The sequence below is a fragment of the Lonchura striata genome, chromosome 2, assembly GCF_050655825.1.
Source record: "Lonchura striata isolate lonStrDom1 chromosome 2, ASM5065582v1, whole genome shotgun sequence".
Taxonomy (NCBI): domain Eukaryota; kingdom Metazoa; phylum Chordata; class Aves; order Passeriformes; family Estrildidae; genus Lonchura; species Lonchura striata.
This window is the reverse complement of record NC_140704.1, coordinates 70,343,114-70,359,771: the sequence shown is the minus strand read 5'-3', so window position 1 is coordinate 70,359,771 and position 16,658 is coordinate 70,343,114. Positions and strand designations below refer to the sequence as shown.

General features: G+C 39.4%; 1 protein-coding gene across 46 annotated transcripts in view; it reads right to left on the bottom strand.

Moving 5' to 3' along the window:
• Positions 1-16,658, bottom strand: part of LOC110483451 (uncharacterized) — a 425,837-nt gene that overhangs the window by 233,078 nt on the left and 176,101 nt on the right. For 17 of the 46 annotated variants that reach the window (XR_014953368.1, XR_014953360.1, XR_014953366.1 and 14 more), the window contains one exon: positions 5,167-5,251. The exons of the other annotated variants lie outside the window; for them this stretch is intronic. The gene's annotated coding sequence lies outside the window, so the exon portion shown is untranslated. The remainder of the gene's footprint in view (positions 1-5,166; positions 5,252-16,658) is intronic. 46 annotated transcript variants of the gene reach the window in all.

Genomic DNA, 16,658 nt, shown 5'->3' with positions numbered 1-16,658 from the left:
TTGGTGCTTTCTCTGTCCTTCTCTACTCCCACCACTCCTTTCCTGCAGGTTATTTTTCCCTCACTGAGATTCCAGTGGGTCTTGTGCACAGAACTGTAGACATACGTTGACTTGAACACAGAAGTAGAGAAGTAGTTTTGAGGGGAGGAAGTGTTACAAAGAGAGGATTATAAAGCTACCAGTATATCAAGCTAGGCTTTTTTTTCCCCTTTAATTCCATCCTCCACCACAGTGGACCCTGGAAAACAAGTGTCCCCTTTCTCCCTCATCCAGCCTGATTCTGTGCTGCTCTCTCCTTTGACATTACTGCAAGTCTCATGACTCGAAGACGCAATTCCCAAAGAGAAATGCTCAAATGAGAATGTCATGACCAGTTGACCACAAATGCTACCATTATTCATCGTTAGGCTGAATTATTCCTGCCCACCATGGATCCCATCATTATGCAAAGGCATGAGCTAAGAATATGGGAAAAGTCTGGCAAAAGACCTCTTTAAGAAGCATGCCAAATTTCATCAATTCTTTTAAAGAACAAAGCATATCTATCAAGGTAGTCTTTCTATATTCTGAATACTTTAATGCTAAACAAAGTCCAGGTATTTATTTCTGAACTTCCATGCACACATTTCCCTGATTTATGCTTTCAAAAGATGGGACTAGATATTATAACACCATCAACATATCAAAAGATTCAGCTGGTTTTTTCCATAGCTTCATACACTACTGTGGTCATTCCTCTTGGCAGAAACATTTTAAAATCTGCAAGAAAAGACCAGAAAAAAACTTGACTTTCAGATATTTTTTTTACTTCTTTTCTTTTTAAACTTGAGCATTGTCAGACTCAGGTTTAGCAGGAATATTTAGGTTTTTGTCAGTCCATTTCTTTTCTCTAAGCTCTGTACAGAAAAGTAAGCTCATCATTCAAAAAAAGCATCCACTAACAAAATAAATGAAGAAAAGCCTCCCTCAAGGGAAGATTTCTTTTAAATTAGAGAGGAGACTGAGCAAAGAGAAAATGACAGCAACCCATTTTCAGGGCACCACCTCATGAAGACCCAGTTAGCAATTACACACATATGTGACAACAAGCCAAACACAGCTTGAATGTGCTGGAGCTGGACCCACACAGTCCTGCAGCTCAATGATTTCATTTCTCTGCTGCCTAGGATCACTGAGGATGGACAATTGTGGTGGGCTTCCGTACACATGCACAATCAGGAATGCTGCAGAACTGTCATTACACTCACATTGTCATTAGTGGCACAGCTGAGGCCAAGCAGGGGAGATATGAAGGGGTACAGCAAAGAGACCACAGCTCAAGATGTGCACATGCTGCACCCCGATGAGCAGCATCAGAGGATGCTGAGATACAGGAGTTACAAGCACCCAGTTTATTAAAGAAATGAAGGATCTGAAATGAAGCCACCAAGGATCCCAGTTTGTGAGCAGAAACACATCATTCCTGACTTCAAACTGACCAAGCAAAAAGCCTCCTGAGGAACAGCATTAGCAGCACAGGGTTCACTTGTCCCCTTTCTGCCTCCATGTACTGTGCCCTTGTTGTGTTCCCCACAGGAAGAGACATGGAGCAGAGTTGCTGCAGAAAACACACAGGAGGGAAGCAGCAGCCACAGTGCAGTTCCCCAGCCAGTTCAAGGCTTCACCTTGGACTGGCACTCAATTTCCCCTTGACAAGTTGTTAAACAACCACCTGACTACAGCCAGCCTCCCTCAGGGGCCAATTCTAAGTGTGTTATTGCACATTTATGCGAGTCAGGTTCTCAGATTTGAAAGTACTTTTTTGTAACAAAAGATAAAAATAAATTTACCACACTTGGAGATTAAGTGCATATATTCTCAGATAAATACCAACTCCCAAAAAAGTGGCTTAATGCTTAAAATATTTTGGCAGAATGGCATGTAGCCCACAGGCCCCACAGGTTGCTTGGAAAGCAGTAATAAAAAACAAATGTGTAGCAAAGATTTTGTTAATATGTTCATCTTACCTATACCAGCTAGTTTGGGTTGATCAACAACCCCAGGAAAAAGAGCACAAGGCACAGAGAGGAAGAACCTTTACAGTGGCACTTATCCAAGGTTTGTATCATGCTCAGGTTTCTAACCCTTTAGCTATGCTCTAACCTTTTGCCAGTAAAACACACTCAGCAGTGTCCACAACAAAGAAATCAGACCTCTTTACAGCGGCTGAAAATGTGATTTGATTCCTTCATCTGCAGGCAGTATTAAAGGGGATAGGAGACTCTCCCAGCTGTGCTGCATCCTCAGCTCACACAGGGGCTCTGGGAAGGGGAAGAGGGGAGGAACAGGGGTCTAACAAATATAGTAGAATAAAGGAGTGATAGAAGAAGTTGCTTATGCCAAAGGAAAGGAAAAATGTCTTGAAGAAAATAAACCAAATCACCTCTCCTCCCATCCATTTTTTCCCTTCTGTAATGTTGAAAAGAAAAAGCCTCACATTTGGTAATCATGCCATAACATTCCTAGCAGGTAGGGAAAGACAAATATAGGGGAATTCCATTTACCTCAAAGGTTGAATTTTATTTCAGTTCACTTTAGCTTTTTTTTTTTTTTTTTTTTTTTTTGCTTCAGGCTTTGAACTTTTCTTTAATGTTTCAGGAAACCTTACAGAAATCATGTCCAGGTTTAATCCCTATGCTAAGTTCTCTACCTCTGTGCTTCACACACTGCTCATTCAGTGCACGCCTCACTCGCCCAGAGCTCCTCTGTGCTGCACTGCTGAGACCCGGGCCGAGGGAATAAGAAATGATTCAAGCACCTCTCACTAATGTTGCAGCAGTTTTTCATTTCTACTGCTACTCTGAAATCAAAACAGACTCCAAAATCAACAAACTACAGCAAGAGAGTACTATCTGAGGGCAGGACAAAATGGTTGATTTTTCACACCTCATTGGCCATTTTTGCTTCCTGCACTATTTTTTTTCCTCTTCCCTTCTGCGAAACACCATCCCTTTTCCCACTACCTCCCTCTCAGGAGGGCTTGTGAAAGACCCCAGGGCAGCAGAGCGCAGATGCCAGAGCCGACCTCCATCCGTCAGTAGCCAGGCAGTGGCCTGGCCTCCATCCATCGCCAGCCAGGCACGGTGTGGGAATGCGGTTTGGTGCCAGTTGCCATGGCAATGACACCGCGCACGCTGCCCACGGAGCTGGCTTTTTCACAGAGGTACGCGAAACAATAGACTAGGAGCCACCACCATCACATGAGGGAAAAGTGTTTCTCTTAATGTTTTCCCATGACTGCCTCTTTTTTTCCCTGCAGCAATCCGTCCTAAGCAGGCATTGAGGAGCACCAGTTTCAGCAGCTCGTACATTGATGTGGCTGCATGTAGTCGTACATGCTTGCAGACAGGAGAGACCATGCCATCTATATACAGTCAAACAGTACTTCCAGTGACCCCTCTTTACCCTCTTATGTCTGAGAGAGTTTCTTAAGGGCTTTCCTCAGAACCACAAAGCCGGAGCTTTAATTCCTGACCTATTTCCAAAGCTCAGCAAAAGCCAGCACAGATGTATGTTCACCACAGAAACATCCTGTGATTTTGTAAAGCAATTTAAAAAAAAAATAAATCTGAAGTTGCAAGGCTAAGCACTCCGAAAGCTCTTGGATCAAAAAAGTCATTAGGAAAAAAATAGTTATTGTTTGGTTTAATGTTTTCCATTTCAAAAGAAAGTGATTTTCATTAGATGAAAGAGCTTAATGGTTTGAACAAAAATCTAAGGGTTTCAAACCTCCAGCATGGGTGTAGCATTTGATAACTAAATATTTCCTAAGCTCATGGAGGGGCAGAAAACCTGCATTGCACAGGACATCCCTCAGATCCACCACCTTCCTGTCTCACTCCTGCCAAGGGGCTTGAGGCATCCCTTAGGGACAAGCACAGGTTCCTAAATTCAGGGTACATCAAGTTGCTATTCTCAAAGTCACATTTTTTGGCTGGCCACTCCTGGGTCAATCATTCCCCAGGATTAGGAAATTAATTCATCCATTTTCTCGAGTCATAAAAATATTTTCCTTGACAATATTGGACTGTAAAGACCTTTTTCCAGAGCTGAATATTTTACTCAACCCTGCCAAGTAACAAACATACTTTTCAGGGCTTTTTAGCTCTCTCATATAACTGTCTTCCACAAATGCCAGACATCAAAGACTAATGTTGCCTGACGAGCCATAATTGACAGAATGACAACCAAGTATCTCATATCATCATGTAATCTTTTTTTAAGAAGCGTGGCAACCTTTCCAGCTATCCACATTTCCTTTAAACATTTCACTTTAAACTCAGTGAAATGAATTTTAAAATTGGCAGTTTAGTATAATGAAGCATTTGCAAGAGCTGTAATGTCTTTTTCTCATTTTGCTCCTAATCGGATCCCATAATTTGCACTTAATTCAGATTATCAATGTACCACTACTATAAAGGGGAGAAAATTGCACAGTTTGATTGCAAAAGATTAGAAATACTGCTGTAAACCTAGCAGGCACAATATGAGTGCACGAAACACACATAAAGTTCTCACACCTGGTGTGAGAAAGTAGACATGAATAAATTGAAAGTTCCCAAAAATCTTGGTCTCCTTCTTTCAGATATAGAGAAGAGCATGCCAAACCCCAGAGAAACATTCCCACTTTAGGGGGGAGGAAGTAAACCACATGCCTTCCATAAATAGCACTCTCCTCCCTTAAGTAAACCCCGTGCACTCAGCCTGTGACTATGCTACAGTATAAATATTTTGCTAACCTTATGCTATATTTTCAGCACAGCGAAAACCAACACTGCAAAACATCTGCCCCCAAGTTATAAGTGGGAGTGCTTAAGAGGTGGCTTTTTTTCTGTTTAGGAAAAGGGGTGCCCTCGCTAGGAATGCAGCCCAATTCATCCTAGGTCATCTGGAATGGCTTGGCTCAAAGGTCCTGCTATTTACCCACAGCGAAGAAATTGCCCAGCTATGCTGCCTTTATAATGAAGCTGGCTTACCCTGCACAAGGGAAAGAGAGAGAATAGCATCAAAAGAATCAGTCTTACTGAGACTTTTAAATGAGAAATCAGCTGAGCAAGCCACTATCCAAGGAAAGAAGAGGAGGTTCCCTTGCACACATTATACGATTTAACTAATAAAGGCACATACCAGAGGCTATTTGAGTGCAAAGACACAGCTCGACTGAAATGACAGGCTGGTCCAGAGCTGCTCACCAGACTCAGTTTGGCTGCACCTGGGAAGACACAGGCATCAAGAAAGGCCATGTTCAATCTGCTACAGAGAAGGAAGACATCTTCTCCCTTTGAACTTTGCATTGCCTCACTCACCCTCAGCCATGGAGTGGAGCAAAGACCTGATAAGAAATCAGCACCTACTCTGCCCTCCTCTAACTCTGACTCTCTAAGTGAATGAATTCACACTTTGCATCTTTGGACAGCCCACTCAGGAGGCTGCATATCATATATTTCTTCTTTTTCACTCTCTCATCAGCAAAACATCACTCTTGCTTTTAAAACCTTGACAATGGGGAGATTAAAAGCAGAAAAATAGGGAGATTACAATGGCAAATACACGTGACCTGACCTTTCAGTATAGGAATTCTGGGTTGCAAAAAGCAGGCTCTGGGCAATGCTGTGTAAGGAGGAAGAAGCAGAGATAATCAGATAGGTCAACAACAACAACTGGAAAAAAAGAAAGAAAGGAGAAAAAAAAAAGGGAGGTGGGGGAACCCAACCACACGTCTGAATAATTAAATTAAAAGAGTGAAAATTGTAATCTTTTGATCTGTCTGTATCATAGACATAGCTATCAACAATCAAGCTTGCTTAAAAATTGTGGTGTTCTCTCAGCTGCTTATTTGCATTGGAGGAGGATTCAGCAATATAATGCACACAGATTCTGCTTTCAGTATTTTGCTTCAGAGAAAATGGCTAGAAAGTTAGTACCAAGAAAATAAAAGCTGAGTCATATCATAAAAGAAAGATAGCTTGAAATTTAAAAATCAATTAGGAAAACAACTGCAAAATAACCCCAAACAAACAAAAGAACAACAAAACAAACACACAAAAAACCCAAACCAAAACCAAACACACCACATAAGTAAAGTCTCCTGCAAATACTGCTGGTGAATTATTCTTTACAAGTTTTCTACCTCAGATTTCTAAACTCAAGCAGCCAACCTGGGCTCCCACCACATTTGTCTTCATGGGTTACACGGAACTATCTTCACTTTACCCTAGTAATGTTTCAGTTACGATCACAAAGGATGTCACTTCCCTCTACTTTCTTTACCAACTTTCGCAGAAAGGAGGGGAAGAAAATTTAAAACACAAAATAAATATTTGAAGACCAGGAATGTGAGGACTTTTCTGGAGGTGGTTGTGATCTGAAATAATTCTTTGCCTTTCCTACTACAGGTAGCTGCCATGGCTGTACAAATCTTTCCCAGGGTAGAAGGCATTCCTGGGTTCCTCATTCAATGGCTGTGCTTGCCCTCTGTGAAATTACTTGAGTCTTTCTTTAAAAAAATGAAAATCAATGTTTCAGTGTTTTTGAAACATGGTGCTAAGGCAGACCCCACAACAGATCCAGATGGGCACACCGCAAGTCAAATTCTTCATATGTTTTAATTACAGCTTACACAAAGTGAAAGGCAGGTTAATAAGCTTAGTTCATAAAAAAAAAATTAATAAGAAATTGCACTCTTGTATGAAAGAACAGGGGACTTAGCCTTCAGAGTGCTGATCAGAAAATATATATTACATCCAAGAGTCACCTATAGTCCTCAGCTGGGAAAGAGGAGGGAACAAAAGGGGCAGGGAATGGAGAAAGGAACAAGGGACCTTATTAATAAAATCCTTTTAAAGAGAAGTGTTTCTCATTACACTGGTCCCTCTACACCAGAGAAACAGATTCAAAAGGTTTTCTCCCATGTGAGGTTTCTCAAGACCATTGAGCACACACAAATCTGCCGACAGAGGAAGCAGAAGAAAAGCATTTCAAGCAGCAAAGCTCAAAGGGCAGACAATAGGTGCCACCTCCAGACAGCAAGGAAGCACTTGCCCGGGAGACCCGTGGCCACCCATATTTAATGTGGGTAACTGAGAACATGTTCCCTTCTGGCCAGTGTGAGACACGCCACCACAGCTGCTCACTCAAAGCACTGGGTGGCCCTGAATGCTTTTAAATGGAAAACATGCACGCAGAGATCTGGGTGGTGCTCTGTGTGCAGTGGCCTGAGAAGGAGGGGGAGGTGAGTTTGTCCCCTGCCAAACCCTGAGTCACAGCCCCGTGCCAGGGAATCCCATGCAGAGCCCTGTGTGCCGAGGTGCTGGGCTGAGCATCAAGGAAGCGCCACCCCAAACCTCCTGGTTGCACCAGCAAATTACCCAGCTGTGTGTGACACATCCTTTCTTATGTCATGCTTTGGCTACCCCAAGTGTGACACTACTGTTTTGAGTAGGCAGAGAGCATGAGAAAGGTGCTGTGAGCCCGGCTTACTCTACACCCTTTTCCTCACCCCATCCTCACAGCTCCACGTCCAGGGTTATTCATCACAGGTCCCCACCTGTCCCTTGGAAGTTGCTGTGCCCACTGTTCTTCATACTAAATTTACTTCTGATTGTGCAGTGGGGAGTATTAACACATGATCTGGTCTATGATTAAAAAGGGATTACTTTTTTTCCCACCAAACAGGATGAAAGGGAAATTATAAAGTTACATCCAGAAGGATATAGTTTCCAAGTTACACACCTTCAGTTTTAAAAAACCCTATGAGGTTCTAATTTATTAATGAATAGCTGCTGTCTTTGTAATCTTGTCATACTTATTCCATTACTGTCTGACACTTCCTATTGTCACTGCTTGAATTTTTAAACACTTCCACATGACTAGTGCTAATCTCCATGTTTCATGGAGGGCTGCTAATAAAAGGATAGAGATGCATGAGTGTATAAGAACGATTATAGCTAAATGTGCTCTAAAGTCTGCTCTTAACATCTCTCAATTTCTAGCATTTCTCCCTTCCCCCTAACTCACAGCATCTGAAAGGAAAAGAAAAATGAAGGAAAGATTTATTTCCCCTTAATTAGGCTTGAATAGGGTTTACTCCTGACCAAGAGAAAAAAAGAGAATTTCTCGAAGCAAAAGCCTCCCAGAACAGGGTGCAAAGATGTAGGACTCCTGTGTGAAGTAAACCTTGGCAAGCAAACAGCAAGCTTCGTATCTTGATTTTTCTTTCAGAAAATCTTGCAGAACTGGTAAAACAAGCTATTGTGAACAGCTGCTTTGAGGATACAACCTTGCAATAAACAACCTCTGATTTAAACACAGGACTCACCTAGACAGTCTTTTATTTGTTTATTCCCAAGGATTTCAACACCTCTTTTGCCCTGATTCTCTGCACCACAGATTTCCAGCATGTAAGTGCATAGATATTACGCATTTGAAAGCACAGTTAAAGTACCTTTTTAGATTTATATTGTCTTAAAATCCTCCTATCCACACCTTTTAAGAACCTTCAAAGAACCATACTGACTTTCCACTTCCCTCTCAGCCTGCTCTATTGGGTCTATTTCCCATACCCAGATTAGGTTTTAGGTACTTATTACTGGCCCATGTAATTCCACAAACTCTACCTTCAATGCATAAATGTGAGCAGAAAATTTTCTTAAAATTCTAGGAAATTTACACCTTTATCATACTGATCACCATGGTAAACAGGGACAAATGATCCTGAGTGCTGCTTAAACACATGTATTTTGTGCAATCAACATTCTTTTTCACTGCCTCATCCCAATAGCACCTTCTCTTTGTTCTGTGTGCACTGTGTCATCATGGGAAGCCCGTGATCCATTTAAAAATTTGCAGGCATCTCTTGCTCTTGGAGTGTTGGGTGAAGTAATATTCTCTACTTTACTGTAGCCCCCTATGTTGAGGTTAATCGAGCTCAGCTTATTTTGGATTTCCATCTTCTCAAATAGAGAGGATCTGCATTCCGGTAGCTCTGCTTTAAACCAAATGAAAAGAGGCAGTAACAAGCATCACTCCTCATCAGCCAAGGGCACACCAAGGGAGCTCACTGATGCAGCCAGTAGGTTTCTATTAGATATTAGGAAGAATTCCTTTATTCAGAGAGTGGTGAGGCATTGGCACAGATTGCCCAGAGAAGCTGTAGATGCCCCATCCATGGAAGTGTTCAAGGACACAACCTGGTCTAGTAAAAGGTGCCCCTTTTCTACTCATGACATGAGAGTCTAGATGATCTTTAACAGGTCTTCCAAACCAAGCCAGTATGTGGTTCTGTATCTGAAAGCCTTCCATGGCACACCTGCTTCAAAGAGAGGCTAACCCAACTGCCAAAAAACATTGCTTAGTAGTTTGGATATTAATCTAACAATTAAGCAATCCTGCGCTGATAACAGTTCATAAGAAATAAAAAGTTTTGGTTTTCTATGACTTCCACAACTCTCCCCCACCCCAAATCCCAGCTCACAGTCAACCCACTTTGCTTCCAGAAAAAGTAGTATTTCTAAATGCTACTCCTACAACTAACAGTGCTGCACATAAGTCAGAGCTGTCCAATTTTAATGCAACTGGCATATACACTGACAATTTAACAGCAGCCCTAAAGCTATGTCTAGCTTGCATACGCACACCTATTTACATGAATTGTTACCAAAAATATTCAAACCATCATGAGATCTGATTGTTCTCGGGATTTCTCTTTAACATTAATGAAAAGCCTGCAAGCAAAAAAATGTTCTTCTCACCTTGAAATGACAGGGAAACTGAATATGCAGGCCAGGCTTTGAGGGTGATACACAGCTTTTAAAGTTCAACCCGGACCTCCCAAAACAAAGTTTTCTAAACTCAAAGGCCCTCAGATCTCTTCTACTAAGCTCTTTCAAATATAGGACAAAGTCTAAAATGTACTACTCTTCTCACTACAAAGAAAGAAATATTGCCAATCCTCCAGGCAATGCTTTGAAAATTTATTCCTTCGTGCCTTTATACTTAAATAATGACATTTGTCAAAAACTTACAATGATTATATTTAAGACCTTTCAATTAGCTTTAGGTAACAAGATCACACTACCGTGATCTTTATTCACCCCTAGGAATCCCTAGGTAAACTGTCAGAATGGACAAAAACCTCTGGAAGTCATGAGGCAACATGATCTACTTGTCCAGGGATAAAACAAGGGATCTTCTGACCAGGAACCCAGTGCAGGCCGAGTTTACAGTCTGAAACAATTTTCTGAATGCAGGGATTGAGCCTAAAATGGCTTGTACTGCTGTGGTCCCCTAGTATAACATAAAACAGCAACTGCTTACTTTCTAAACCCCTCTCTCTTTCATTCCTCTACTCCAGAAAATAGTTACAGACTATTTTTCCAAAGATATCTAATTGCCTACTGCAGTCTCAGATCAAACAGGTATTTGCATGCTTTAATTTATGTCTACAAAATTACTTCTGGGCACAAAATAAGAGCTAGACCAAAGCTAGCTAGCTTAACCAGTTTTTGACAGACAAATACACAACAACCAGCCTTATTTAAGACTATTTAGCATTTGAAATTTAGTGTTGATTCACAATTAAAAAAAACCAAAACTCTAAAAGGTGCAGTCACAGCAGTGCTGTGTTGTAAAACATAATTTGAAACGTAGCTGCCCATTCAATTCATGCACAATATTCAAATGCCAGGCTGATTTTTCTCTCTGCTATGATAAGGGCACCTGCACAGGCAGAGGAGCTCATGAATTCACAGGCCAGCAGGTGCTCTTGGGAATTTCCCTGATAGGCACTTCTGGCGCATGGGAACCACCCTGCACTACTTCAGATTAACCATAGGTCAAAAACATGTACTGAGGCAGTAACCAACACTGAATTTATAATGAACTCCTGCCACACTAATTTGTTTTTACAGCCACAGCCACAGCCACAGTTACGGGCACTAGCACTGTGGAGCTGGCTCCTCTCCTCCTCCTGTTATTTTAACATTCACATCCTCCCACCTGTTCTCATCTGTCCTGTAGGGTGAAAACACATTGCACAGTTGTAGATAAATTTTGTCACATTTGCCTTTTTATATTTTGACAGTGCAACAAAATGGAATTATCCTACATAACAAATATCACCACTACACATAACACACAGAGATCTTTTTTCTCCTGAAAAAGAGCCTTTTTTCCCCCTTCAAGGCTATGATGAGCAGCAGTAAGAGCCTTTGCTTGATGAGGCTGCTCCCTAAAGTTTAAGCCAGAAATAAATAAGCAATTAGGATTGCTATACAAACTCTGTGAAGTTTATATTCATGTCAGCAAGCTTGAGGATCTGTAATCCTTAAGCTGTTTTAAACTTATAAAATTTTCCTGAACTCAAAGATTAATATCTGTTCTAAGTTTCTTCATTCAGTTCCACTTTTTGAGTTATCAAAGGTCATAAGATTGCCTATCAGTCCATCTATAAGCTACTAAAACATTCCTCTGACCCAAGATGACAGGCCACCTGTGATATATTTTACCAGAATTTTTCAAGTTAATTTTTTACCTTTCCTTTATTGCTTCACTATTCCATAATCCCTGGTTACCTTATACTTTATCTTCAGTTTCTATTCTTTTTGTTTTTCCTCACAGGGTATTTTTGTTCTTTTTTTTTTTTTCAGAAACCTGTGCTCTGTTCCCATCTTCCACATCTAGATTAATGTCTCTCTTACAGAGCTGAGCTAAGCAGTCAAGACGAAGCTAAAATCTAGAGCTAACATTATAACGTTGTCCAAATGGATTTCAGGTAAAGAAAACATTTTTTCTATCACTAACAGCAACATTGTATAGAACGCACACAGAATTACAGAACTTTTTAATAGGGAAAAAATGGTTTCCTTGTGTGTTGGAGTTATTCTTACACTAGACTTTGTTCTTAAGTGGATATTGAGATGTTAAACATAATAGAATTCCACAGAGATTTCACAAAATACTAGCTATGCTTAATCATGCGAGTCTCTTTTATTTTTAAGCTGTCTAATAGTATTTTTACTCTTTACTTCATATATTAGAAAAGATACAGTGTTATCATCACCCAATACCAGTTTGCACTTGTATGGCATTTAAGTTGCAAGTTTATATTTTGATTTTGTGACATGCTGCCAGTGATATTGCTTCCCTGTGCTGTTGAAGTAAGATACTGGATTTCCAAAGAGTGAAATGTGAATTACCATTAGTTACAAAAGTGCTTAATGATCTTGACAAACCAAGAGGTTTGAGAAAGCACAGGTCTAAATCTACAAAACTCGAAGTCTGTCAAAAGGTGGCCTGCTGCATGAACAGCAAATTAAAGTGATCAATACCAGTGTCTGGATTCCCAGTACCCAGACATTCTGTATCCTTTGCATCAGCAATAAACAGAAATTAAAAAGTCACATATTTCTTAGGGTTGAAAGGGACTTCTGGAGATTATCTTGCCCAATCCCCCCAAACGTTGACTTCATCTGCAAATTTGGATATCAAAATATTTTAAATAGGTACTCAAATATGGAATAGTATGGATGCTGGCAGAGAAGTGTTTTAGAGTTTGTTTGGAAGTTTTACACTCTCTTAGTAATTTAGGTGAAATGCCAGGGATACTAATGATTACAAAAGAAGACTGTTCTCTTGCAGATGTCAACTGTATTTCATTGAGTTACAGAGAACCATCTGGTCATCTGGGTTTGACATTGTCATTATTAGACTGCTTAGCTTCATGCATGAGAAGGATACAGATTTAAGGTAAATCAAAACATGTCCCTTATACACATATTTTTGATGTCCAACTATGGATTACTTTGAGGGTTGAAAGTTAAGGATTAATTTCACATTGAATGAAGCCAAGGCAAAACATTCTCAGTCCAACAATTTCTGAAACAACAAAGGTAGATTTAGAAGTGATCTCCAACTTTTTTATTTTCACAAAAAAATACCCCAAAAACAAAAGCAAAAAACATCACAAAACAAAACACAAAACAAAATAAAAAACCCTCAACAGAACTTTGCTCAAAGACATTCATCTACTTCCACTGGAATTCCTCTCCATCTCTCTTACACACACAAAGCTCTTGCAATCCCCTCTTCTCAAAACACAATTTCAATATCAGGTACCTGTGTTTTGCTCCTGGATGTAAGAAATCAACTTTTTACAGCAAGAAGAATCATTCACGGGCACAGTCTCTCCAGGGCAGAGTCCATATTGCTGAGGTTTTTAAGATGAAAGTGGATAGGGTGCTAGATAATCTGACCTACCTTTGCTACAAAAGAAATAACACCTACATCTAATATCTAAAGTAGCCAGTGAGAGCATCTTTCCCCTAATATGTATTTTAGAAATCACAGAAAACAGAGGAGCAGTATATAAATAAAAAGACTTGAAATCATATACTTCAAAAGAACTTTTTTACAGAGGCACAAGAGGTTTTTTTCCACAATATTTACCACAAAGCAACAGGCAAAAGAGAATTATGTATTTGAAGAATAACATGTTTTTAAGCTGCAAGAAATAAATCACCTAGAATGTATATACCTCCAAGGAAAATTCGACTATACAAGATAGTTACTGCAGATTACTGATGCTGTGCAATTTCCAACTGTTCCTCTTCAAAAAGTAAGTGAAAAAAATGTAGTTCAAGATGGTGGCAGGCAATGATTTGAAGCCAATTTTGTACTTTCATCTCCTTTTCCTGTGCTCACTTTCTTTTCAACCAAAGTCAAATTTTCCCATAAGACAATTGGTGCTTGCCCAGGAAACATTGTAAAAAGCTTTTAAATGGGTATGTGATGACCATGAGCTAACTCCTAAGGAGACAGAACAGAAAGCATCTCACAATTCCAACTAAGCTTAGCATACTTCTTTACCAATGTCAAGGTTATGACATATGTCAGAAACCACAGAGTTCTTTTGATATTGAAAAAATATTTTGCACCAAACAAGCTGGAAACAGCCATTTTATTTTTCACATGTTACTATTTGTCTATATCATTGTGTGATTTTGACACATAAAAAGTACAATAAGTTTAAATTAGGAGTTCTGTGTCTGGCAGACAAGACATTTATTATTTTTTAGAAATCATTTATTCCAGGATGTCTACTTCAGTTCAATGATTCCTCCTCTGCCCCTTTCAGTCTGCTCCACCTGAGGAAAGATGAACATGTGTGGAAAAGAAAGGAAAAAGATTGCCTTTGAACAACACAGATAGGGTGGGGACTAAACTATCAAAGATATATAAATATGGAATAACAAAGAAACAAAGATAATAGAATTTTTAAATTACCACTGTAAATAATAAGCAGAGGGAAACATTAAGAGGTCAGCAGCTAAAAACAACTGCCATGATAATTAATATCAGAGTTATGGTTACCAGGGCAACAACAGCTCCCCTAACTGCCGGGGAAAACTGCAACTCCACACCTAACTTTTCTTCTTTAAGTGTATTTATTATTTTCACTGAAAATTCTTTTATTTTTAACTTGGAAACTTAAGCACAAACTTGGCACAAAGCACCTCTGAGCACTGCAGGATTCTTTGGTGATCATGTATGCTCAGCACTGAGTTGTGAGACACACACACTTTTACCTTCTCGAGGGTTTACAATGCTAAACTGTTTTAAAAGCTAGAGTTCCATATCTTTCTTTCTAACATTCATTACATATTTCTAGCACTTGAAAGTCCCTAAAAACTTGTTCTCTCAAGCATCGTCGTCCCATTTCAGGACCAAAAGGGCACATACTTCCATTCGTACGGTCACCCTTGAAATCAATGAGCAATGCAAAGCCTTCTCCCAGTAGAGATTAAACAAATCACACAAGTTTGTTCAGACCAAGCCTGGGAACAGAAACCAGGTCTTTTGCATGACTGCACGATGCATTACTGAAAGGTTACTGCACTGACCTTTGGTCCTGGTCACAAAACATTACTGATAAATCATTTTGATTAATATATTTTGTTTGGATTTTGCTTTAAGGCTTGGCCTGCTGTTTATTTAAATTATTCTCAGGTATTCCTACCCTTGTATTCACCAGTGCCAATTTTCACTGTCTGGTGAGGAAGAGGTGTTGCATTAAATCTCAGAGGAGGTGCAATCTTCAGGATTATTTTAGGCTGAAAATTGAATTGAATAAAGAAGAAGTGCTACTTCTTGTTTATTGGATGATTTGAAAAATAACCTTCAGAAATGGAGAAAAGCACATTACAGCTAGAAACAATAAACATGTTGGAGGGACAGAGAGAAGCAGCAGCATGTGCATAGAGTTATCTTTCCTTAGGATTTCCCAAAAGCAGCTTGGGGAAGGCCCACTGTGGGGAGAGGAAGCTGGTGCACACTGATGAGGAAGGCTTGAGTGGAATAAAGTTATGATAATCGTAAGGCTGTAAAATATGTACAACATAGCTGGAGGCAGAAATCAGAGCACTGCTCTTACTGAGCTGAGTGCAAACCAAAGAAATCTCAATAAAAGACTGAAAATTTCTTGAGAATTTCACATTGTGTGATCACACAAAGAACTAAATGTTCTTTGACAGTCTTAAGTTTTGTCATTTAATTAAATCACCCCAATACTATCTTAGTTCTCCGCTGAGAATTACAAAAATATTCCAGACTTTTTTTAAAGATCATTTAGTGGAAATATTAAGGAGGTTTTTTTGTTGTTGTTTTGCAGAATCATACTAGACTAAGGTTTTTGATCCAAATACCATCACAGATTCATATTCAGACAAAAAATATAAACAAAAATTTTATACACAATAATATATTAATTTAAATAAAACTTTCAAAAAGGTAATAGAAAAAATATTGGCAGTTATTCTACAGCACCAGAAATACACATGCACCAATACTTCCTAAGGACTGCATTATGTAACTGCTAATTACAACCATAAACATATGACCTCATTCATAAAAGTATGATCTCAAAGCTCATACCCTGTATCTACTTTCTTTAAATTAGCTGACATTAAGGACAGATTCCAGATCTGAGGAAGCCAACCAAGCTTTGAAGTGTTTGCAATGCTGCACTAGAAGCTGTTTTGATTTTTACCACCAGGCTGCTAGATAAATTCTAATCTCGCCATCAATTATGAAAGATTCTTATGACAACCTTGATTTTACAAAATTAGGTTATCTTCCAGCCTGTGGACATTTTCCTGTTGCATTCTGGGTTAATCCACATGTAGAGCTCACTTCTGTCAGAATGACAAAAACCAATTGATTTTGTTTCATGGTGTATTCTTATCAATGTTCTCTGCTGCTCTTAGCCAGTCTTTGACTGATAGGGTGTTAGAGGAAAGGTCCATTAATTGATTTGTAAATAATTACAGCTAAGTCTTCACTTTTGACTAGATATCAATAAAAGCCTATTCTTTTTTCACTGTTGAATGCTTTTAAATAAGCTTCAGTGTCCAACTTTCAGCCACAAAATTCATTAAAATCATTAGATACTTTTAGAGTAGCACCCACTGGTAAATAGCAGAGGCAAGAGTGTGTCAGCATTTCTCTTATACCACTTATAGGGATGGATTAGACAGAAGAAAAATAAATAAACAACATGCCTGGGAAAAAAAAGGCAGATCAATTATTTCTTAAAGTGGGATTTAATTTTCAGACCTAGTGGAATG